Raw genomic sequence first — 14,921 nt, forward strand, 5'->3', positions numbered from 1 at the left:
TGTGGGGCCCAAAACTGGACACAGTACTCCAGATGAGGCCTCACCAATGTCGAATAGAGGGGGACGATCACGTCCCTCGATCTGCTCGCTATGCCGCTACTTATACATCCCAAAATGCCATTGGCCTTCTTGGCAACAAGGGCACACTGCTGACTCATATCCAGCTTCTCGTCCACTGTCACCCCTAGGTCCTTTTCCGCAGAACTGCTGCCTAGCCATTCGGTCCCTAGTCTGTAGCTGTGCATTGGGTTCTTCCGTCTTAAGTGCAGGACCCTGCACTTATCCTTATTGAACCCCATCAGATTTCTTTTGGCCCAATCCTCCAATTTGTCTAGGTCCCTCTGTATCCTATCCCTGCCCTTCAGCATATCTACCACTCCTCCCAGTTTAGTATCATCCGCAAATTTGCTGAGAGTGCAAACCACACCATCCTCCAGATCATTTATGAAGATATTGAACAAAACCGGTCCCAGGACCAACCCCTGGGGCACGCCACTTGACACCGGCTGCCAACTAGACATGGAGCCATTGATCACTACCCGTTGAGCCCGACAATCTAGCCAACTTTCTACCCACCTTATAGTGCATTCATCCAGCCCATACTTCTTTAACTTGCTGACAAGAATACTGTGGGAGACCGTGTCAAAAGCTTTGCTAAAGTCAAGAAACAATACATCCACTGCTTTCCCTTCATCCACAGAACCAGTAATCTCATCATAGAAGGCGATTAGATTAGTCAGGCATGACCTTCCCTTGGTGAATCCATGCTGACTGTTCCTGATCACTTTCCTCTCATGTAAGTGCTTCAGGATTGATTCTTTGAGGACCTGCTCCATGATTTTTCCGGGGACTGAGGTGAGGCTGACTGGCCTGTAGTTCCCAGGATCCTCCTTCTTCCCTTTTTTAAAGATCGGCACTACATTAGCCTTTTTCCAGTCATCCGGGACTTCCCCCGTTTGCCACGAGTTTTCAAAGATATTCTGTATTCTGGGTGCAGAGGCAATGGGACTCTGCAGGGGAGTCTAAGTAAACGTGGTTGGGGCTCTGCTGGAGGAGTCTGGGTATGGGGGAACTCAGCGGGGGTCTAGGTGCATTGGGAGTGAGGCTTGGTGGGATGGGGGTCCAGCTGCAGCTGGTGGGGGCTTGTGGTTGGGGGTGGTCGAGGTGCAGGGGGATGGGGCTCATCAAGGTGAGAATTCAAGTGTGTGGGGGTCTGGGTGCAGGGGGGTTCTGAGTGCAGGGGGCGAGGCGCAGCAGGGTGGGCGGTTTCTGGGGGGAGGCTCACCAGCAGGGTATCGGGGTATTAGATGCAAGGAGGTTGGGCAGATGGGGAACAGGAAGTGGAGGGGCTTGTGCAGAGCTTCCTGCAGGTTGGGGGGGGTGGGTGTCTGACCTAGCCCTGGCCCCAACTGCTCCATGCAGGAGAAGAGGAAATCTCATCTTCTCCCGCCCCTAGTCCGGACTAGCAACTGAACCTGGTGCAGGGTAGGAGCCACCGGCCAGGGGCTCTACTCACTGTGATTTACCTCTCTGCCGGCTGCTTTGGATGTCCAAAAGTGACACACCCATGCTGTTGGGGAGGGCACATGACTGCTCTTCCAGCTGCTCTTCCAGCAAGTCATTTTTCTGCAGGGAAGCAAAGAAATCTGCAGGGGACATGAATTCTGCACACATGCAGTGGCGTAGAGTTTCCCAAGGAGTAGCTCTCAAATTTCTATAATCTCATGTAACATACAAGATATGGTTTGGAGAGACACCAAACATGTTTGTGACTCATATTGCAATTTAGTTATTAGAGGTGCAAATGCATCTGCAGATGACATATTCCTTAACACAATATTCTTTACATTCCTCAGTGGAAGATGGGTGCTCCTGCATACATTGATGGGAGCTCTGTGGCAAGAGAGAGATACGGAGAGAATTCTGGCTGCAGAATTGGCAGTTGGGAAGGAACTGGAAAGAAGAGAAGGGACTGGGAAAAGCCAGCGGAGAGAGAAAGCACGCACAGGGAAAGGCTTGGAGAAGGATATTAGGGGCCTATGACCTAAGGTTTTTTGCTGGCCTCACAGGCTAATTCTGCATGCACTTCCAGCTGATAGTCCACTGGCCATGTACATTGCCCTGAGTGGCTGACAGCCAGCTGTTAGATATTCTTCATTCTCTAAATAACCGAATACACACTACTGACACCAAAGTTAGAGTGAGGATCAATCAGGTGTCAGGCGTTTTATCTTGGTAAAATAAGGGGGGTCCAGTGGATATAATGTACTTAGATTTTCAGAAAGTCTTTGACAAGGTCCCTCATCAAAGGCTCTTAAGCAAAGTAAGCGGTCATGGGATAAAAGGGAAGGTCCTCTCATGGATCAGTAACTGGTCAAAGGATAGGAAACAAAGGGTAGGAATAAATGGTCAGTTTTCAGAATGGAGAAAGGTAAATAGTGGTGTCCCCCAGGGGTCCTTACTGGGACCAGTGCTGTTCAACATATTCATAAATGATCTGGAAAAAGGGGTAAACAGTGAAGTGACAACATTTGCAGATGATACAAAACTACTCAAGATAGTTAAGTCCAAAGTAGACTGCAAAGAGTTAAAGGGATCTCACTGGGTGACTGGGCAAGAAAATGGCAGATGACATTCAATGTTGATCAACGCAAAGTAATGCACATTGGAAAACATAATCCCAACTATACATATAAAATGATGGGGTCTAAATTAGCTGTTACCACTCAAGAAAGAGATAGTTCTATGAAAACGTCCATTCAATGTGCGGTGGCAGTAAAAAACCCTAAGAATGTTGGGCATCATTAAGAAAGGATAGATAATGAGACAGAAAATATCATAATGCCTCTATATAAATCTGTGGTATGCCCACAGGTTGAATACTGCATGCAGATCTGGTCACCCCATCTCAAAAACGATATATTAGAGCTGGAAAAGGTACAGAAAAGGGCAGCAAAAATTGTTAGGGGTATGGAACAGCTTCCATATGAAGAGAGATTAATAAGAGTGGGGCTTTTCAGCTTGGAAAAGAGACAACTAAGGGGGGATATGATAGAGGTCTATAAAATCATGATTGGTGTAGAGAAAGTAAATAAGGAAGTGTTATTTACTCCTCATGACCCAAGAGCTAGGGGTCACCAAATGAAATTAATAGGCAGCAGGTTTAAAAAAAACAAAAGAAAGTATTTCTTCATACAAAGTACAGTCAACCCATGGAACTATTTGCCAGAGAATGTTTTGAAGGCAAAGACTATAACAGGATTCAAAAAAGAACTAGATAAGCTCACAGAAGATAGCCATTGATGGACCTATTAGCCAGGATGGGCAGGGATGCAAAACCATACTTCGATGTGTCCCTAGCCTCTGTTTGCCAGAAGTTGGGAATGGGCGACAGGGGATGGATCACTTGATGATTACCTGTTCTGTTCATTCCCTCTGAAGCACCTGGCATTGGCCACTGTTGGAAGACAGGATACTGGGGTAGAAAGACCATTGGTCTGACCAGTGTGGCCATTCTTATGTTCTCATGAAAAGAAAAGAGATGGACAATACTTTGTCAACAGGAGATATAGTTCCTGAGGGGGAGAAAATTCTGGGCTTGAAAGGAAGCAAATAGAGCCTAGTTACATAGTGACATACACTATGAGTGAGGTAGGGTATCTATTACACTTGATGGAAATTATCTTTGTAGAGAAGGATATTGATATCCAAAATCATAATATTCTCTCCCAAGCAAATGCTAAACTGAAAGAACAAAAGTAGCTCAGGGCACAGGAATAAAAAGTTTCAGATTTCATATAAACCCTACCTAGGCTCCATCAAGTGGTATTAGTGCTCTTCCATCATCTTTGTTTGGACTCGAGGGGCCAGATTCATCCCTGGTGCAAGTCAGCTACATTTAATAGAAATTCACTTAGCCCAGCACGTAGCATTTTTGTCGTCTGTGAAAGCATGCGTTTCAGAAAAAACATTTTCAACTTGTCTATCAGATAAATGAACACTTTCCTTCTACCACAGTACAATGCATCAGCAAAGCATCTGGGAGGCACAAGTTGCACCAACCAAATAGAACAGCTGACTTGGACAAGCCTTTTCTTCTGGGCAAGTTCTCTAAATAAAATTTAATCCGTAATTCACATTCTGATTTCCCTGTCTCTTAAGACAATGTTTAAATGGTTTGGCACTTCAAAGAACAGCCACCCTCTGCCAATATCTGGGCATAAAAACAAGTTTAAAAAACCCACAGAATAAAAGTTAACACTTATCACAAAAATGTTTTTATTGAATATTAGTACTCTTATTAATGCTGAAATAGTTGTTCCTAAAGCCATTATGAAATATATGGTCTCACAGGGGCTGTGTGTAAAATAAATATGGTAACCACTACTATGAAAACAGCTGATACTATATTATCTTTCATTTCCCTATTTGTGTTGTATTATATATTGTGAATTATTTGTATTAGCATAGCACCTAGGTGTCTGTGTTATGGACCAGAATCCCATTTTGCTAGGTGCTGTGAACAGAATAAAAAAGATGGTCCTAATTATATGAGTAAAACTGCTTCTTAATTTTGTCGAAGAAAAACCAGTCATTAGTTCGAGATTTGTTGTTAAAAATTGTAACATTCCTGTACAAGTACATTTTTAAGCTTTTGTTTCAGAAAGATGTAAACGTAACTCTTCTTTGGGTAATGTTGATTATAACAAAAAAAATATAAATAACCTCTCATCTTTAAAACACATACAAGACACTTGCTGAAATAGCTTGGATGGGAGTGTATTAGGCTAAAGAGATATAGTAAAAGTCCCATTGTTCAATCCTAGGTTGTGGAACTTTTCCACTCCCCACCCCCCCACACTTCCTTTTTACCTACAGCCTGGATTCTGCAGACACTTGCAGATATAAACAGCTTTGCACACAACAGTAGTCCCATTTGCAGGATTAGGGCCTAAATTACCACCAGACTGCTCAAATAATGACGACTAATTTCTTATCTTGATCACTGTAACTGGGTAATAACTTACCATCATCAGTATGATTGACTTTCAATGGAACTTATGCTTCTAACTTACTTAGATGGTTAGGAAAACCCCACCCCAAAGCAAGCTGTTTTACATCTTTAAGCAGTATACACTTATACCTGAAACACAGTACATGGAGGTTTGAGGAGTTGATCCACATGTTAGTCCAGTGTGAAACTGCAATGTCACTATTTAGATTCCATTCAATTTAATTTTGATAGGAAAAGATACTATTGAGCCCAGTTGCACCAATCAGCACAAATAAATTTATCCTGAATGTATTTTAGCAACAGTGTGTGCAGATATTAATATTTCATACAATGCCAGCCTCTTTATTAAAATTGCAGGGCACAATAGAAGATTGAGACACCTACAGTTTGTTATAATTGCTGAAATTAAATACCCAACCTATCTGAAATGAAGTTAAGGATGAAGGATTATGTGTTAATTGGCAAACCTCTTGGATGTTCCTGAAGAACATGGCTGTGTTAAACTCTTCATAGTGCTGCATACTCATTGTGCCTTTCAGTCTCTTAGCAGTGTTGGTTGCTTGGCCATCATCTTAAAAAAAATGGAGCAAACAATATTTTAAGGAGCAGTGTAAGTACAGTATAACACTATTCAACATACAGAATGATGAAGCATTCTGATTAATCATACTCCACAATACAACCCAAATATTCATATTAATATCAGATGCCATTATATTCATTTTTCTCCAATTCAAGATGAAGTTTTTTCTCTCAAATAGTAAATATACCCAAACTTAGCATTTATAGACCCAGAGCTCTCCAAGCTGTTTACAAAAGATGGGCTCTTTGCAAATACAGGCTCATTTTTTGCAGTCCCAGTTGCGAGGTCAAGCATTTGCATGGCAGAAGGATTTCGGGAGGATCAGGAGCTAGCCACCATCATGGTATTGCTAGGGGACTGATTCTCCACTGCCTTGCTCCTTATTTTGTCATGTAAAATGCTTCCAAATCAGAATGGTAACATTATGCACTGACTTTGACCAGTTGTAAATGAGTGCATAAGTGGAAGGCAGTGGAGAATCAGGACCTAGAAGTGTATTACTATGAAAGATGACTTTAAGGAGAGAATCAAAAGTCTATCAAAAAGAGACAAATCTCACTAAGAGAGGGGCGGGCCTACTAGTGAGACTGATTGTCTGGAGGTCTCTCAAAATGAGACATAGCCTTAATGAGGGAACGGGGACTTACCAGTGGGCAGGATTGAGAGAAGGTCATTTGGATGTCTGTCAGCGAGAGAGGTGGCATCAGGAAAGGGGTGGAGTTCAGCTGTGGAATGATGTGACAGACTGACTATATCCTGTAATACCCTGAACAACCCTTATAGAATTAAAAATTATTACTTCATTGAATGTTTTGAATTAGGGCTATTACCTTTGGGATACACTGTATTAAAAATGAAACTGTGTATGTGTTATAGTGACATTGTACATGCCTTCTCTACTGGAGAAGGGGATGTTAATGCACTTCCTCCATTATCAACCCTTTGAGGCCACCCCCTGCAGAGGTACGCATATATTAATTCAAACTGGATTCTCCAGGGACCAACAAACAAAGAAAGGGTGTGTTGGGTAAATAGCCTGGTTTTAAACTGACTGAGGGCCTTCTTCCTGATCCAGCAAGCAGACAAGACTTCTGGTCCATGGAGGACCTTAATCCTTAGGGTAGGTTTGGAAGGACTGGACCTACTGAGATCTCATACAACTGTGCGCTTGTTGTGAGCTGAAGCAGTTATGAACTTGTAACCACAAGGAAGTGCTTTGGGTGGGGAGTTGAAGGACTACTTCTGCCAGAATCCATCTTAGGGTGAACTTCGGTAACCTTGTTAGCATGCATGTAGGTTCTTTTAGTTTTTTTAATAGTTTTTCTCCTTAAGAATAAAGTAGGCTTGCATAGGAAGTGCTGTGTGGTACCTTATAATTATAACAGTTACAGCTGTTAACCATCTCTGAAGAGAAAGCAAGCAAGTATCCTTGGGCAAGTGTCTGTGGTGAGACGAACACAGTATAGGCAGGGAACTGCAAAGCCTGGAAATATCCCCGTCAGAATCAAGAGAGATGCAGGTCTCCACCAAGGAAGACAATGGCTGAGAAGCTGCAAACCTGAGAGTGGGACCACTTGCTGGACCCCTGAGGGAAAATACATCCACTGTTGTCCTAAACTATGACAGCAGGTTCAAGAACAGATGAATGATTCTAGCAGTGGCCAGATGGTTTTAGGGGAAGTGAAGTGGAAGCAGAAAACAAGTGGGGAGTCCATCATGAGAGCCTTGCATTATTAGGAAGGAAGAGGGAGTAGGAGGGGAGTGAGACTTTGAAGTGGAAGGTACAGTAGAACAAAGCCTAGTGAGCACAAACGATCTGTTATACAGTGTATACCTATCAATTGATATGGAAGCAGTGTCAAAGACATCATTTTTATATAAAAAAATATAATGCCAAAAATTCCTTTCGGGCAAAAGTTCATGTTCGGCAGATACAGCAAACTACAAAAAGAGAAAGCATATCCTGCCATAATCTGTCCAGTCCTCTTATCTTTGCCAGCTGCTGAATCCTTACGTACAGCAGTAGCTTGATTAAAAACATTTTAAAGTCCCTCTCTCTGGTAGAAAATTCTTGGAGAAAAAGGAGGAAAAGGGGCTGTGGGGTGAGTCTAAGAACTGAAAATATGATGGAATGAAAAACAATGTGATGTATATCCCACCAACCCAAAAGAGCTGTCCTAGCAGTCCAGCGGAAGTGACTAGAGAACGCAAGCCCACGCACATGATGGTATAATGGAAATGTAAAGCTATTCTCCTGAGGCCCGATAAGACAAACCTTCTGGGAAAAAAATCCCCAGAACAGTCTATTTACATAATCTCAGCTTGCTTTCTTGTCTGGGCTGTGAATTCATCTTGTAAGCAGAGATTGGAAAGACTTTCCAGGTCATCAATTACATTCTGGGGGCTTGATTTTCCTTTCATCCAAGTAAATAAGAATTAATCCAATGAAATCAATGGTGTTATACCACCGTAAAACTGGTGCAAGAAGAGAATCTGGCGTTAGAGGTCTGCTATTAATCAAAAATAGAAAGAAATCAAGTAAGCTGCTTAAAACTGGTCCTTTCCTTCACCATTTAAAGTAGTATTAATTTGCTGGTGTTTTTACTATTGTGAATCTCTCTCTCTTCCTAACAATCCAAGGCTCCCTCCTATCCCAGCTGGACCTTTCAGTTTGAGAAATGAGAGCTCATTAAATACAGCTGGAAAATTCTCTAGGCATACATCATCAATTCACCAGGAATTACTGGCCACATGTTTATTAGCTAATGCCCACCAGCAAACTCCTTCTTCCCCTGTTGTAATGAGCAAGGAAAGAGAACCAAGCTGTCATTGAACTGAAAAATAAATACTGGCTATCCCTCAGGAATGGACAGAGGAAATATAACTCATGTCACCACAGAAGTCACATCTCTAATACAGGTCTGAGTTGTAAAACAAGGAATTGTTCACTGAGCTTTAGAATGACATTTATTTTGTTGATTGTCATGGCTTTTTAAAAGCCTTTTGGGGTCCACTGTGAAAAAACCGTTTTGAGCACCTTTAAAAAATGAGCATCATTAACCAGAATAACTATGACCACTCCCTCAGAGCCTGCAGGATGAATATCCATTCATTGACTATTAAGATGTAGTTATTTCTTCACCTCACTGTGTAAATACATATTTAGGAACTTTGTAAACAGTAAACTGCTGAAATAAGCCATGTAGTATTTGTTAGGCATTGACAGGGTCTTTGGGCATGTAGAGTACAAACAAATACCATACACAAATTCCCACTACAGATTTGATTGGAGAGGGTACTATATTTCCTGTTCTAAACTGTTGCATTGTGGTGTTGTCCACTGTAAAAGGGCTGTTGGGTTCCACACCAGTACGTGACTACATGTAAGTGCTGAGTGAAGTAACTCCTGAACAGAGAGGGGAGACATCCCGCAGTCTTTCCTCAGGCCAAACCCACTGATACCAGAGGCAGTTCTGTCTGCCTAAAGTGTGCAGGGATAGTTCTATAGTGAAGGAGCTTTTAGAGTCCTTTTGAGATGTTCTTACCCCCTTAGCCTCTTCTAGTGGCCCTGGATAGAAACTACATATATAATAAGGTAGATCAAAGTAAGCTTTGTAAGCCCTGGTCTACACTAGGAGTTGAGGTCGAATTTAGCAGCGTTAAAATCGATTTAACCCTGCACCTACCCACACGACGAAGCCCTTTTTTTCGACTTAAAAGGCTCTTAAAATCGATTTCCTTACTCCACCCCCAACAAGGGGATTAGCGCTGAAATCGGCCTTGCTGGGTCGAATTTGGGGTACTGTGGACACAATTAGGCGGTATTGGCCTCCATGAGCTATCCCAGAGTGCTCCATTGTGACAGCTCTGGACAGCACTCTCAACTCAGATGCACTGGCCAGGTAGACAGGAAAAGGCCGGCAAACTTTTGAATTTCAATTTCCTGTTTGGCCAGCATGGCAAGCTGCAGGTGACCATGCAGAGCTCATCAGCAGAGGTGACCATGATGGAGTCCCAGAATTGCAAAAGAGCTCGAGCATGGACCGAACGGGAGGTACGGGATCTGATCGCTGTATGGAAGAGGAATCCGTGCTACCAGAACTACGTTCCAGTTTTCAAAATGCCAAAACATTTGTCAAAATCTCCCAGGGCATGAAGGACAGAGGCCATAACAGGGACCCAAAGCAGTGCCGCATGAAACTTAAGGAGCTGAGGCAAGCCTACTAGAAAACCAGAAAGGCGAACGGCTGCTCCAAGTCAGAGCCCAAAACATGCCGCTTCTATGATGAGCTACATGCCATTTTAGGGGGTTCAGCCACCACTACCCCAGCCGTGTTGTTTGACTCCTTCAATGGAGATGGAAGCAATATGGAAGCAGGTTTTGGGGACGAGGAAGATGATGATTATGAGGTTGTATATAGCTCACAGCAAGCAAGCGGAGAAACCGGTTTTCCCGACAGCCAGGAACTGTTTCTCACCCTGGACCTGAATCAGTACCTCCCGAACCCACCCAAGGCTGCCTCCTGGACCCGCCAGGTGGAGAAGGGACCTCTGGTGAGTATACCTTTTAAAATACTATACATGGTTTAAAAGCAAGCATGTTTAATGATTAATTTGCCCTGGCATTTGCGGCTCTCCTGGATGTACTCTCAAAGCCTTTGCAAGAGGTTTCTGGGGAGGGCAGCCTTATTCCATTCACCATGGTAGGACACTTTACCACTCCAGGCCAGTAGCACGTACTCGGGAATGATTGTAGAACAAAGCATTGCAGTGTATGTTTGCTGGCATTCAAACAACATCCGTTCTTTATCGCTCTGTGTTATTCTCAGGAGAGTGATATCATTCATGGTCACCTGGTTGAAATAGGGTGCTTTTCTTAAGGGGACATTCAGAGGTGCCTGTTCCTGCTGGGCTGTTTGCCTGTTGCTGAACAGAAATGTTCCCTGCTATTAGCCACAGGGAGGGGGGAGGGGCTAGCCATGCGCTGGGGGGAGACAAAATGCGACCTTGGAACAAAAGCACGTGTGCTATGTATGCAATGTTAACAGCAAGGTTTACCGTGAAAGAGTGTACCCATTGTTCTATAAAATGTGTCTTTTTAAATACCACTGTCCCTTTTTTTTTCTCCACCAGCTGCATGTGTTTCAAGGATCACAGGATCTTCTCCTTCCCAGAGACTATCGAAGATTAGAAGGCGAAAAAAACGCACTTGCGATGAAATGTTCTCTGAGATCATACTTCCTCCCATGCTGACAGAGCACAGACGAATGTGTGGAGGCAGACAATGTCAGAGTGCAGGAAAGCACAAAATGACCGGGAGGAGAGGTGGCGGGGTGAAGAGAGTAAGTGGCGGGCTGAAGAGAGGGCTGAAGCTGAAAGGTGGCAGCAGCATGATGAGAGGAGGCAGGATTCAATGCTGAGGCTGGAGGATCAAACTAATATGCTCCAACATATGGTTGAGCTGCAGGAAAGGCAGCAGGAGCACAGACCGCCACTACAGCCTCTGTGTAACAAACCGCCCTCCTCCCCAAGTTCCATAGCCTCCTCACCCAGATGCCCAAGAATGCGGTGGGGGGGCCTCCAGCCACTCCACCCCAGAGGACTGCCCAAGCAACAGAAGGCTGGCATTCAATAAGTTTTAAACTTTTAAAGTGCTGTGTGGCCTTGTCCTTCCGTCCTCCACCACCCCTCCTGGTGCTTCTCTTCTCCACCACCCCTCCTGGGCTACCTTGGTAGTTATCCCCCTATTTGTGTGATGAATGAATAAAGAATGCATGAATATGAAGCAACAATGACTTTATTGCCTCTGCAAGTGGTGATCGAAGGGAGGAGGGGAGGGTGGTTAGCTTACAGGGAAGTAGAGTGAACCAAGGGGCGGGGGGTTTCCATCAAGGAGAAACAAACAGAACTTTCACACCATAGCCTGGCCAGTCATGAAACTGGTTTTCAAAGCTTCTCTGATGCTTACTGTGCCCTCCTGTGCTCTTCTAACCGCCCTGGTGTCTGGCTGTGCGTAACCAGCAGCCAGACGATTTGCCTCAACCTCCCACCCCGCCATATATGTCTCCCCCTTACTCTCACAGATATTGTGGAGCGCACAGCAAGCAGTAATAACACTGGGAATATTGGTTTCGCTGAGGTCTAAGCGAGTCAGTAAACTGCGCCAGCGCGCTTTTAAACATCCAAATGCACATTCTACCACCATTCTGCACTTGCTCAGCTGTAGTTGAACAGCTCCTGACTACTGTCCAGGCTGCCTGTGTATGGCTTCATGAGCCATGGCATTAAGGGGTAGGCTGGGTCCCCAAGGATAACTACAGGCATTTCAACATCCCCAACGGTTATTTTCTGGTCTGGGAATAAAGTCCCTTCCTGCAGCTTTTGAAACAAACCAGAGTTCCTGAAGATGCGAGCGTCATGTACCTTTCCCGGACATCCCACGTTGATGTTGGTGAAACGTCCCTTGTGATCCACCAGAGCTTGCAGCACTATTGAAAAGTACCCCTTGCGGTTTATGTACTCGCCGACTTGGTGCTCCGGTGCCAAGATAGGGATATGGGTTCCATCTATGGCCTCACCACAGTTAGGGAATCCCATTGCAGCAAAGCCATCCACTATGACCTGCACATGTCCCACGGTCACTACCCTGGATATCAGCAGATCTTTGATTGCGTTGGCTACTTGCATCACAGCAGCCCCCACAGTAGATTTGCCCACTCCAAATTGATTCCCGACTGACTGGTAGCTCTCTGGCATTGCAAGCTTCCACAGGGCTATTGCCACTCGCTTCTCAACTGTGAGGGCTGCTCTCATCTTGGTATTATTGCGCCTCAGGGCAGGGGAAAGCAAGTCACAAAGTTCCATGAAAGTGCCCTTATGCATGCGAAAGTTTCGCAGCCACTGGGAATTGTCTCAGACCTGCAACACTATGTGGTCCCACCAGTCTGTGCTTGTTTCCCGAGCCCAGAATCGGTGTTCCACTGCATGAACCTGCCCCATTAGCACCATGATGCCCACATTGCCAGGGCCCGTGCTTTGAGAGAAGTCTGTGTCAACGTCCTCATCACTCTCGTCACCATGCTGACGTCGCCTACTCACCCGGTTTCGCTTTGCCAGGTTCTGGTACTGCATATACTGCTGGATAATGCGTGTGGTGTTTAACGTGCTCCTAATTGCCAAAGTGATCTGAGCAGGCTCCATGCTTGCTGTGGTATGGCGTCTGCACAGAAAAAAGGTGCAGAACGATTGTCTGCCGTTGCCCTGATTGAGGGAGGGGCGACTGACGACATGGCTTACAGGGAATTAAATCAACAAAGGGGGTGGCTTTGCGAGAAAAAGAATGGCCCCCTCAAGGATAGAACTCAAAACCTCAAGGATAGAACTCAAAACTGGGTTTAGCAGGCCGTTGATTTCACGGAGGGAGGGAGGAGAAAATGAATACAAAACAAATCTGGTCTATTTCTTGTTTTGAGCCACTTCATCTATCTTTATACATCTTGCTGGCAGCAGACTGTGCAGTATGACCGCTAGCCATCGTCATCTCCTGGGTGCTCGGCAGAAGACGGTGCAGTATGACTGCTGGCTATCATCTTCTGCTGGCTGCTGATTAAAAGACAGTGTACTGCGGGTAGGACTCAATTGCCATGAGACGAAACTTAAAAGGGAAATGACCAGGCTGAGTCACTCCCATGTTTGCCGAGGTGCCCCTGACCTCATCAAGGTCGGTTAAAAGAGCACCCAGGACTACGTCGACAATGGCTACCAGTCATACTGCACTGTCTGCTGCCAAAAGGCAATAAACTGCTGCTGTGTAGCAATGCAGTACCGCCAACACACAGGAGACATACAGTGACGGTTAGCTGAGCAGGCTCCATGCTTGCCATGGTATGGAGTCTGCACAGGTAACACAAGAAAAAAGGCGCAAAATGCTTTCATGGAAGGAGGGAGGGAATGGGGGCCTGACGATATGTACCCAGAACCACCCGCGACAATGTTCTAGCCCCATCAGGCATTCCCATCAGGCCCCATCAGGCATTTCCAGAACTCAAATGGGCAGCAGAGACTGTGGGAACTGTGGGATAGCTACCCACAGTGCAATGCTCCGCAAGTCGACGGTTGCCTCGGTACTGTGGACACACTCCGCCGACTACATGCACTTAGATCATTTGTGTGGGGACACACACAATCGACTGTATAAAAACGCTTTCTACAAAACCGACTTCTATAAATTCGACCTAATTTCGTAGTGTAGACATACAAATCAGATGCTTATTGTCAACAAATGGTGTTGCTTCCTTAATACCTGGATCTGTATTCAATAGTATTTAAGGCCTTTTATTTGGTATCCAATAAATTAAAAAATGGAGTTATCACACCTCTTATTGAAATAACTGGTCATTTAGACTTTTTTTGGTCCTGAACTGACTAAAGGATTGGATAATAGGGAACTCTCAGACCCATAATTATAAGGGAGTAAACTGAGTTGCTCTAAGAACTGCTCATTCACCCAAACATCCTTACACATAGAATCAAACAAATACACAGCATGCTACAGTGAATGTTCAGATAACTTAGACAATGTGGATCTAATTTAAGGTGGTGACGTTTATGTTTAATAAGGTCAATTTACTTTATGAAACCACACACAAAGCCATCCTGACAAGTCAAGATAATAAAGCATTTGGTACTACAGGAGTGCAGATATATGAAAAACTCTGTTGTACAAAAGGACAGCCGTCTCAATGGAAAAGATTGTATAAGATTGCATTAGGAAGGAGAGAAATCACTTTGGGGATGGGAGAAGTACTTTACTCACATTGGGTCTGATCCAAAACCCATTGAAGTTGATGGGTCTGTTTATTTCAGTGGGTTTTAGATGAAGCCCATTATTCCTTACAGTTCAGGACATGGTTTTTACTCTTTGATTCTCCCAAGACTGACTTCAGAGAATCATGCTTGTTCACTCAGTGCCACTCCATCCCCTACTAGTTCAAATAATTTTATTCCAGCAAACTGAGTTATTGTAACTGATCTTTTATTATTTGCTTAGCTGACCAGGATGCTAAGATTTTTCACAAAGGTTCACCGCCATACAGTTATCTGAAGAACATTATGTAACAAATTACAGAACATTGGGGGCATATGGCCTTCAGGTAACTGAGAAACTTATTACACTTTGTAATGTTCCTAAAATCTTGATTTTAAAATGAAATCAAATATCAATTGAATTATGTTCATTTCTATAATTTCTGTTTTAGTGAAGTTGTAAATTGACCCTTCACTTTAGTGAAATAATTATTTAATGTAAATTTACATAAATTGTAC

Source organism: Eretmochelys imbricata, chromosome 2 (genome assembly GCF_965152235.1).
Source record: "Eretmochelys imbricata isolate rEreImb1 chromosome 2, rEreImb1.hap1, whole genome shotgun sequence".
In the NCBI taxonomy this organism is placed as follows: Eukaryota; Metazoa; Chordata; order Testudines; family Cheloniidae; genus Eretmochelys; species Eretmochelys imbricata.